General features: G+C 39.9%; 1 pseudogene; it reads left to right on the top strand.

Annotated features, from left to right (window-relative positions):
- Positions 1-1,425: 1,425 nt before the first annotated feature.
- LOC148120332 (Nuclear RNase P) lies at positions 1,426-1,646 on the top strand (annotated as a pseudogene).
- Positions 1,647-11,592: the final 9,946 nt, after the last annotated feature.

The raw sequence follows: 11,592 nt of genomic DNA, 5'->3' as shown, positions 1-11,592 counted from the left end.
GCAAAGAATGCATTTCTTTAGACAGATTTGAGGCTCAGATCTCACCACATTGCTGCCTAAAACAGAATCTTCTTTTTCCTCTGTCACAAACAGTATCAATTATTGATCTAACAAATACCCTCCCTCATGAATATATAAATTATAGAGGTTCTGGTTGTAAATAATAGAGTTTTTGGTTGTAAATAAAAGGAGCTCCATAAGCTCTATAGCAGCACATTATTACACTTTTTTCCCTAGTTCCTGAACACACATGTTTTCAACAAGGACTGGGGCTGGATCATGTTCAGCCTGGTGGCAACAGCTACAGGTAAGTGAATCTTTAGTCTTAGGCCTGAGAAGGGAAATGAGGGAAAAGTGACAGTGACAGCCATTATTTCCTCTCCACAGGAATCTGTAGGGAGCCGCCAGGATGTGGCCTTGGCCAGATCGTGCCAGCAGTCCTACAGCCTGGAGGTATACACATCCTTTGATGTTGCCGCCTTAGGCCGGTGTGCTCGGAGCCTTGTTTTGCATTTCAAGAGACTCGGTCTCCTGACCTGTAACATGGCCTTGGGTCCTAGTAGAATGGCATCAACCAATCAGCATTCAAGCCTCTCCACCGTTTAAAAGCAGCTGCCTCTGGGCTCAACTTCCTCTCTCTAAGCTTTCTCTCATCCCGGCTCTAACTTCCCTCCCCCAATTTTCCTCAATCAAAGGGCTCCGAATAAGGACGTGACCAGGGAAGGAATTCTCGTTTTTAGTGGCGTTCATTCCTGCTGGTCAGGATGCGCGTTGCAACTGGTGCTGAAACCCGGGACCCCGAGGGACCCTGACAACTACGCCGGGGGACCCTGAGAAGGAAGCGCCCAGCAACTGGTGCTGAAAGCCCGGGAAGAAAAAGCCGAGATCAGACACCAGGACACAGAGAGCCGTGAATTTCAGAACTCTGAACACGTGGAGCAGTGAGAGACGTCAGTTAAATCCTCCAGAAAAGGGAGGAAAAAGAATGGAAAAAGTATAGGCCTAAAAAGAAAAGAAAATAAAAAAAATCAAAGTTAAGGTATCTGAAAGAAGGTACAGAAAGCAACGGGGAAGAAAAAACCCCTCAAGTTCAGTGCAGGTGGAGCTGAGAAAAAGCGAGGTTTACAGTTGGGAGATCCGCGGCTTCCTCCGTCCGTACTCGCTGTTAGAGACTGGGGCAACAGTCTCGTAGGGAGGCGGGCTTGATCATGCTTGAAGACTGCCTTTCCTGTTCTTAAAGAGCCACAGAGCTTTTGGAGGTGATTTTCGCCTAATTTTGATAAGAGAGCTCAGTCTCTGGCTCTCACGTACAGAAAACTTTAATTTTGATTGAGGAAGTAGCCGGCGTGGTGGCGCACGCCTTTAATCCCAGCACTTGAGCTCTGAGCACAAACTCTGAACCGCGTTTCCATAGCAACATGGGCGGGCGGAGGAAGCTCATCGGTGGGGCCACATGCTGAGTGCTCGTCACTCCCCGGCCCCTGGGAAGGTCTGAGACTGGGGCCCCCCTGCGGCCCTAACCGGGCCCTTCCATGCGCGGGCAGACCGGACAGGAGAGGACCCCCTCGCCGGAGCATGGAAAAGACTCATGGCCAGCGGTGCGAGTTCAATGCCTGAGGTGAGGCAGGGTGCACAGTTCGCAGGTACAGGATAAACGGCGAGCCCGCGCACGGCCCGGGGCGGGGCCATGCCTTTGTTTGGGCCGCGCCTCTGAGGCGGAGCTGCTGCTGCCGCCGCTCACAGCCACGGCCGCCAAAAATTCAGTCAGATAAAAACATTTGTTGCCAAAAAATTCAGTCAGATAAAAACATTTATCCCCCCAAAAAAATGTGCATCGTCCCGTCGTCAGCAGGAAGTAGTCAGATCGATTGTCGACACTCATTTTCCCTCAAAGAACTGGTCGTAATTATCATAATAAAGGCGTGTCAACCTGGTTACCCGTTACGGACCTATTGCCTCAAGCAACGGGTGGAATAAACAATGCTACCTAGAGGTTTTTTCATTTGAATGGGGGCCTGGAGAGATGGCTCAGAGGTTAAGAGCACTGACTGCTCTTGCAAAGGTCATGAGTTCAATTCCCAGTGACAACTGTTTTGGTTTTAGACAATAGAGGAGGACTACCAGTGACAGCTTCCCCCAGAGAAAGGATTTCTCTTGCATTCTTTACACTTAATTTTTAATTCAAAATATTGCTGGAAAAACTGCAACAGACAGACATGCTCTGTTTGAAAGCAATTCCGTCTAATTCTAAGGCCTGCTTTATTGGCACAGGCAAACAAGATTTGCTCTTTGAAACGGAGACCTGCAAGTCTCTAAGTTCAAAACCAGCCTAGAGTTTTTAATACTCTTAAATGTTAATTTGGTAGGAGAGTTTTGTTTATGTTTTTCTAGGAATGCTGACATACATCTGGATGCCAGCGAGACTGACAAGAGAAATAAAGAAGAAAGATGACCCAGTGGATGTTGAGTGTCCTGCTGTGGAAGATTCGTGCGGAGACAGCAGAGATGACCTTCTGGGCGGTGCCAAGAGCAGCTGTTTCACACCATCGACTTGAGCAACACCCTGTGCAACCTCTTATCTCTTAACAATTTTCTGACTGACTCTATTTTGCCTTTTCCTTCCTTAGGAATGGGTGGGAGCAGAGATATTCTTGGCATGCTGTGTCTAAGTGGAAGTGCTGTATGTCTTTGATTGGTGTGCTACCTGCTAGCCCAAGTGAGGAGGGACAAGGTCTTTGTGGCACAGGCATTGGCAGCCTTGGTATGTGTATCCTCACCCCAAGTTTGGCTCTCAGCCTCAAAAGAGCTCATAGGCAATTAGCCATGCATAGCCTTTGTACCCTCAAGGGACCAGATAGTCCCATTGCACTGAGGAAGGTATGCATTGGCGGAGGGTGTGTCTTGTTTTTCTTTTCTTCAATCGGTCCACACATCATGAGGTGGGGACCAGATTGGAAAAATAGTTTTGCCTTATTGTTCTTAAAGACAATAAAAGGAGGAGCTGTCGGGAGCCGCCAGGATGTGGCCTTGGCCAGATAGTGCCAGCAGTCCTACAGCCTGGAGGTATACACATCCTTTGATGTTGCCGCCTTAGGCCGGTGTGCTCGGAATCCATTACCAGTCTCATCTTCAGAAATCTGTGTTGAATTGAGGGGTCTAGAGCTTCAGTAAAGTTTTCCTACAAGGATTTTGATTCATGTCTTCCCCATTTCTAATATGAGTTGAGTGAGGCAAATGCTAGCATGTGGGCTTGAAGGGATTGGAAACATACTCCCAACCATTGGTAGAATATAGGGAAAATTTTGGAGGACAGAGCCACAGTCTATGTATACACCATGTTCAACACAGCCTTCATGAAGCTCAACATTCTGACACCTGTGAACTCTATTACTATCTATTATTATATATTATATCTATTACTATCTATTGCTGGGCAAGACACGGAGTAGCAACACACGTCTGAGGCATGTCAGAAACTTTGAAGAAGCAAGAAGCTGCTTTGCTGTTGAGAGGACAGAGAAGAATAACTTGCAAACTTGTTCAAAATTGTCATTAAGTGTTGAATAAAGAAATAACAGGACTAAAAATGATTTCTATTGCACAGGCATTTTCCTAGTGACACTTCATAAAAGATTCAGAGAGGAAGAAGCTTTATATTACTAAAGTTGATACATATCCCCATGATGATATTAATATCAGCACAGGTTACTACCATAACTGGGCCAATATCTTGGAGCAGAAGTGTTTGATCCCCTAGTAAATCAAAGTCTAATTCTCAGGAGATGTACAAAATTACTTTTCAATTACTATTAAAAATGATTTCATCATTCCAGTTTTTATTCATGAGAACTGAGTTGTATGTTCAGAGATTAACCACTGATCACAGGTACCACACTCAAAAGCATCCCAAGTCCCAATACCCTGCCTTGTACTCATAGCATATTGCATTGCATTGAATTGCAGAGACACAACAACCTGTTCTACAGTTTGGGGATACATACTCAGTTTGAATGAATATCTAAGAAAGGATAACAAGGAGACACATGGCACTTGTGATCTCTGGGGCTTGTCATTGAGAAGGGTAGCTGAGAACAGTGACTTGTTCTGCATGTTCTTCCATCAGAGAGTTCTTTTCCATAAGAAATCTGAATGCTGTGAATAGATGTTATCATCCTAATAATACCTTTTATCAAGTTTGAATATTCTTCTCCCATTCTAAGTTAGAATCTTGCCACTGTGTGCTGAATTAAAATTCTGTTATACTCATTAATTGGTGTCATGTCCAACCTTTCTGAGACAGGCATCATCCATAAAAATATGAAAACAGAAACAAACCCACTGAGAATCCTACAGAAGAGGCGGAGAAAGGATAGTAGGATCCCAAGGGTTCATAGACACCACAAGAAAACTCAGACAATCAACTAGCAAAAGATAATAGGGATTCCCAGAGCCTGAACTGGCAACCAGACAGCCTGCAAAGGAATGGTCTAGATCCTCTAGGTCCACTGCATATATGTTAGCATTAGGTATCTTGATACTCTTGTGGTATTCCTAACAGTGGGGACAGGGAATGTCTAAACTCTTTTACTGGCTTTGGGACCCTACTTGTCATACTGTGTCTCCTTGCCCAGTCAAAGTACAAGGCAGATGATTAACCTTACTGTAACGTGATAAGCCAAATTATGTTGATACTCATGGGATAACTACCTTTCTTCAACAGAAATAGAGGAGGAGTGGATCAGAGAAATGTGTGTGGGGAAGGACTGGGAAGAAAGAACAAGCAGGATATGTGGGCAGGATGTAGAATAATCATATTTATATAAAAATTGAAAACAAGATATAATGCATAAAATACCAGTGACTTTCCAAAGCACATTACTACTTTCCTTTAATGGTGACATGTGGTTTGATCAATATGTAGAAAAATTTTGAACATTCTAATTCAGAAGTGAATAGATTCTGCAAGCACAATGAGTATAGCATCCAACATGGCTGCAAGCCTTTAACTGAAGGTTCAACTACATAGCTGCTTTACAATTCCACTCCAAGGACCACAGCATCTTATATTGCATGCAAGTCATCTCAGGCTTCTGAGATGATAATGAATGTTTGGTTTATAGGAATAAATTGGTGAGTAGCAGAGCATATCATTACTATTTAGGACATCTCATGACCTCAGAGTACACGTATACTTTTTTTGTTTCCCTTCTGTGATGACAGTTGCTTTTTCAAGAACACTTACTCTCTGAGATTTCAGAACACAGTTCACTTTCAGTGAAGAACCGATGGTTACTTATTACTTGTTGAGTCTTGGAATTCTATTTTGTCCTTTTTTCAACTTTTATACCTCATATACTCAAAGCATATAATATCTTGTCTGACTTAATTCTCTTATCAATACACAGGAAATAACCCTATCCTATAATTGACTCTATGTTTCCTTAGAACCACAAATATTCATATGCATTTATCCAGATGCCAATCAGTTTGTCAATTCTTTCTCATGAGTATTTTCATATGATTACACATTGGTGGCCTGTAATTGTTTTATATGCTTTTCTGTGATCTAACTGTGACATCAGGTGTCCCATTCATAAGAAATATTGTGTTCACATTTAATAAACCTTCATCGACATTTCCTTGATTCATGCAGTCCAAGTGTTCTATCAATAGCAATTCCAGATACTGATTCATTATGTTTCAGAGGACTTGACTGTAGAAGTTATCACTAACCTCCTCCTTGGGTAACTTACCAAGTACACATATCAGACAGCTGCAGAAACACATTTGAATTGATTGCTTGTGTCAGCTGAGATATCTGACCACTGAGGAAAACATGGTGTTTCCATCTGTGCGTGAAACAGAGTGAGAGGGAATGATCTAGGTTTCAGATGTAAATTTATGTGCAAAGAGACTCAGGAATAGTGCAAGTCATGCTCAGGCCCTTCCGTGGTGAAGATGCATCAAACATAGAAACAGTAACACAAGGAACTACTGTGCGTCTATGGTTAATTAAACCAGGCCCCAGACAGAAGTGTATTGGGAAATAATCCATAAGTAAAAGGTGGATGAGAATGTTAGAAATCAATGTGTTCATGTACTTTGGAAAAGTTTCACATAGTTCCACAGACATTGCATCAGATCAGCACATGCTGCAATACTCACATTGTTTACCTTAGGAGCAGACTCTTATGCTGTCTCTCAACAATTTCAGGGCCCAGAATTTTGTGAATATATTTCATTATATGTGGTGGATGTCTCTGTGAAGCCATATGGATTAAGCAGGCAATGTCTTCTGTACATTAACACACATGATAGACATCAGCATCGCACCAAACTAGACTATGAGGTGAAGACTTATGGGCACCGCTCTGACAAGAACAGAATAAGAAATGCCAACTTAGGTCCTATCAGCATCCTGAACTATATGGAGAACTGTTCCTTTATAATGAGATGTTGCCCTGAGCGTGCTGCCCTATGAAGTGAAAGACCCAATGACATCTTACCAATTTGGTCAGTGATAGGAGAGAAACCGTTCAACTGACTGGTTCAAGCTGCTTTTCTCCTGGAATGTTAGGCACAAATGAGTCATGGTGCAGAAATTAGTAGAAAACATACATGAGTAGCTTGGCTTTTGTAGCATGAATTTTTATGTTAACACTTGTAGTTAACTTCAGAACTTAAAAGAGGTATTTTGACAAAATACTGTGACAAAATACTTGGATTTTCTCATTCCTGGAAGTACCTTCCAAATTCATCCTTCCTTGTGAAAACATTGAACTCCTGTAAAGTTTTACTAACACATTCTCTGTCCAAGACAAAGAGGATCCTGAATTCAGAGAGGTAGACAGAGAGAGATAAAGCTGTCTAAAGAGATACACCTCTACCCATGAGGATCCTTGTCAAAGTATCTTTCTCCCCTTCCATTCCCTTAAATACATGCAAATACTTTATGGTAAATATAATAAGTAATATTTCAAATTGGCTTGATTTTTATCTCCTCAATGTGAAAGTAATTTTCTTGAGTTGTTACCTGGTCTGTCTGTGCCACAGTTGTGCCTCCTTTTTATTTGACTCATGTATCTGAGTTTCTCAGAAATTCATACATGAACACACGTGGGAATACAGCTGAACTCGAGATCCATTGAGTTTCTCTGAGTTCAGTTGCTCTCCCCCAGATGAAAGCTGCAAAGACCCAGGTCTGTCCTTTTTTGTGTATTACAAGCAGGAATAGTTAGAGCTGGATCCATCCAAGTGGAGCCTGGCGTTGAGAAAGACATTGACGATCATATATGCATAATTTAAAATCCATCTCTCAAATATCCAGAAAGTATCACCTAAGAATTATAACCATTTCTCCCTACAGCTGATCTCTGTGAACACTAAAATTACTGGGATGCTATTGCTCATGGCAGACAATGGCACTTCTGTGTAAACCTTGACAGACCAACCTGCAGGGCATCTCAGAAACAGAAGGGGGCACAATTGTACCATGAATCCCTATTTAAAAGATGAGGTTTGAGTGGAGGTTACTCTGTATTCTCTGTGGTGTCCTTACATGTTTTCATGCTCAAGAACAGTAAAATTTACTCATTAAAATTTTCAGAGGTTTAAATCATCTTGTTTATTTTTCTCAGTTTTCAGTTACTGTTTATATATTTTTAAAATAAATTTTAATTCAATATAATTACTGGTTCCCATCTTCAAACTTTTTCTAGATTCTTCCTACTTCTGCACCATCCATCTCTTTTTCTCTGTAGAAAGCAAACGCATAAGCAAAAAACAAGTTAAAAATAGGATTATAACAAGCAAAATTATACAGATCACAGAAACACACACACACACACACACACACACAAAGAGAGAGAGAGAGAGAGAGAGAGAGAGAGAGAGAGAGAGAGAGAGAGAGAGAGAGAGAGAGAAACTGAAACTAAGGTATTCAACCCTGGAACCATAGTAAGAAGAAAAAACATATTAGATGAAAAGAAATGCAATATAAATTGATATGATAGAAAATATCTACAGACATACAATTGAGGTCATTTTGTGTTGGTCATCTACTTCTGGGCATGGATCCACACTTAATTGTGGTTAATATACCCAATGAGACTCAAGTACAGAAAAATAATTCTTCCTTTGAAAGAAAAATTGCTGAAAGTTCTTGCTTTAAGTTGAGAGCCTCTCTCTGTCTGACTCTATCTCTGTCTCTGTCTCTCTCTCTTATTACTGGAAACCCATCTGGATTGAATCTTTGCAGGAATTGTGTATGCTTTCACAATCCTTGTAGGTTCATGTCTGCATCAGTCCTGTTGGAAAAAGTATTTTTAAAGATACCCATCTGGTCTGGTTTCTACAATCTATTTAGATTTAAATTGTTCCCCAAAATAAAATATAACTATTGAGTTATTGTGGGCAACTAAGGACAATTGCAATAGCCCATACTGATTTTAGACCTGTTAGGCCTCTCTGACCATAACTCAAAAAGAGTTATTCTTTCTTGACATTGAGATGTTCAGTTGATAACTCATGTCTTTGGAAAGCAGAACTGTTCACCCAGTCAGGTACCTCTGCTGAAAAGCTCACAGGTTAAAAAATATTCAATGTTCATACTCATGCTTTCTAATAAGCTTTCTACAATAACCCAGATAACCATAGATCGTGGTGAGAACAGACCTCTGACATAGCACTAACAGCTGAACTACACTCTTATCTAGCTATAACAAGGTTTGCCCACAGTTTTCTTAAATTCATTAGTTTTGATATAAATGCTCTCTCATCACTTTATTATCTAAACACAAAGAATATTGTCAACCAAAGAAAGCTGCAAATTTGGATCAAGGCAACTATTTACTGTTTATTATTTCCCCTTATTGTTTTAATAAAAACAACAAAACTTATTTATGTTTGCCTTTATTCCATACTACATCTAACTTTACTATAAGCAATCTCACTTCATTTTGTCAGGCACCACACACTCCATCTTTATTTTATTTTTTTTACTTCTGCTACGGAATCCTATATTTACACATAGTTTTCTTATCACCTCTAATTTTGGTTTGTCTTACACCAATTCCTGATTTCTCAATTTCCAAGTTCCACTTCATGCCTGAGACTTTCTCCAGGGTCCCCTTCTGGTTTCCTTTTGTCCCTTTTTTATTGTACCATCTCCTTAAATTCCTTGGGCCCTAATGACCCATTTCTAGTCACTTGACTCCTACAAATTAAGAACACAAAGCAAGTATTCAAATCGTGGAATCAAATACAAGTGCGAACATTTATCGTCATGGATCTGTGTGACCTGATTCAGATTATTTTTTACATTTCTATCACTTATTTAGAGAGTTCATAATTCTTCTTTTATTGCTGAGTAATATCCTATTGTTTATGTGCCCAGCTTTCATTATCTATTAGTCCTTTGTTGAAATCTAGGTTGAGTGCATTTACCAACTGCTGTGAATAGAGAAACAATAAATATTGATGTGCTAGTGTCTTTACAGTAAGATGTAGTCTCTTGAGTATGTACGTGGAGGGATAAACCTAGAGCACAGAATAATTTTATTTAGTAATTTGATGAAATTTCCAAATCAGGACACTAGTGTATACTGTCATCAATAGTGCATGAGGGTCACCCTTTCTCCACAACCAAGTATGCATTTGTTATTATTTATTTTCTTGTTTATAATCATTCTAAATGAGGTAAAAATAGGACATTAAAGTTGTTATGAACTGTATTTTACTGTGAGTTAAGGACTGTATTATTGTATACCACAGAGAAATCAACCAGAAATTGAATGGAAAATTCTCTCTTCAGCTTCCTTTTCTAATGTAGGAAGGTCTGCATTGGGAGAAAGGACATCAGTGATCATGTAAAAGTACCAGATCCTGTAGACTTCAATAACAGCCTTCCAGTAATATATACCCACTAGTGTCTGACAGTTATGTGGTGATCAACTTTATTCTAATTATGATCATTGTAAATATTTATCTGAGGTAAACATTTCAAAAGCCCATGGCTTGGGATGACATTGGCCGTAGTAGACTAAATTCAAGTTTCATTGCTAATAGTCATGTAGTCAAAATGCAATATAAATATTTATTTTTACAACCAATCGATTAGTCTTACTCTCAACCATGATTACATGAACTTCTGTGTTCAGTGAGTAATAATGTAGACATTCATACCTGGTCAAAGTGCTAAGAATGGAAACTGAGTGTCCATCCACAGATGAGCCATCTGTATCCACTTTGCACCCAAAACTCATGGATCTTCAAAAGAAAGATGGGATCAAATTTAAGAACCACAGTGTGGGATTGGTAGCCATCAAATGTTGTCCTCAAATCTGGATCTGGTAAAGCTAATATACAAATGAACACTTAACAGCTATAGTTACCAACACAAGACCTCAACCAATCAAGCAAGTCAACATTTTAGCATGAGAGTCTGTGAAGTAACTGAGTAAAGATGTCTACATGTAAGCTTGTTAGAAATGAGAATTGAATTTCATAAGCTGTCCTCCATGGTTCTTATATGCATCTTTGTTTATTTGTGCCTTTCTTTCACTGTTGAACACAATGTAAAATTTTTAAAAAAAATATTTTAAAAATGGCCAGTTTAGGCTCTGTGTCCCCTATTACTAGAAATCTTTGGTAAAATTAGCTTCATAGAGTGCATAGATTATCCATTGTACCAGTTTTCCTGAATAGAATATCTTCTGTAACCATGCAAGGTCTAAAGTGGAGGTGTTAGGACACCAAACCAACCGCAAAACCATTGACCTACAGTTAGCATTTCCTGTCTGCAGAGTGTTCTGTGACTGGAGCCTAACAAAATCATCATCATTGAGACAAAGGAGAATGCATCCAGCAACTAATGGGAGCAGATACATAGTCCTATAGCTAAATATTTGTGGAATTCATGGAGTCTACGAAGGAATGAGGGGAAGGATTGTAAAAACCAGAGGACACACAGACACCATGAGATCACGGTCCAAATAATTAACTAATGAGGACTCATGAGGGGTTTTGAAAATCAGGGATACTGTAGGACTGCCTTAGGTCCTCAGCATACTTGCTTTGATTAAATAGCTTGGCATGCTTTTGGGATTACTAACACTGGAATGGGATCTGTCTGATTCTTTGCCTTACTTGTTGGACACTTTTCTTCATATTGAGTTGATTTCTTTAAAGTTGATTTTTCTTTCTATATTTTTAACTTATTTATTTATTTATTAAAAATTTTCACCTCCTTCCCACCTCCCTTTTGCCTCCCCCCTCCCCCCTCCCCTCCCTTTCAAGTCCTAAGAGCAGTAAGGACTTCCTGCCCTGTGGGAAGTCCCAGGACCTCCCCACTCCATACAGGTCTAGGTGATGTAAGTTCTGTATTCTTTCAGTTGACCTAGTTCAGTTGTGTCACATATATAGTGAGGTCTTATTGCTGCAATCATCTGCTGAAAGTCACAAAGTTTATTTTCATAAGATATGGAAGATTGTGATGTATTAAACATCAATTTGCAAATATTTCTGAGGTATGTTTCTTTAGGTCATTTCAATGAGTTTTTGTATGAAACCTTCAGGTATGGCAAATATTACCTA

Source organism: Myodes glareolus, chromosome 11, assembly GCF_982192425.1.
Source record: "Myodes glareolus chromosome 11, mMyoGla1.1, whole genome shotgun sequence".
NCBI classification, from domain to species: domain Eukaryota; kingdom Metazoa; phylum Chordata; class Mammalia; order Rodentia; family Cricetidae; genus Myodes; species Myodes glareolus.
Note: the sequence above shows the minus strand (reverse complement) of the source record. Positions and strands in the feature narration are given on the sequence as shown.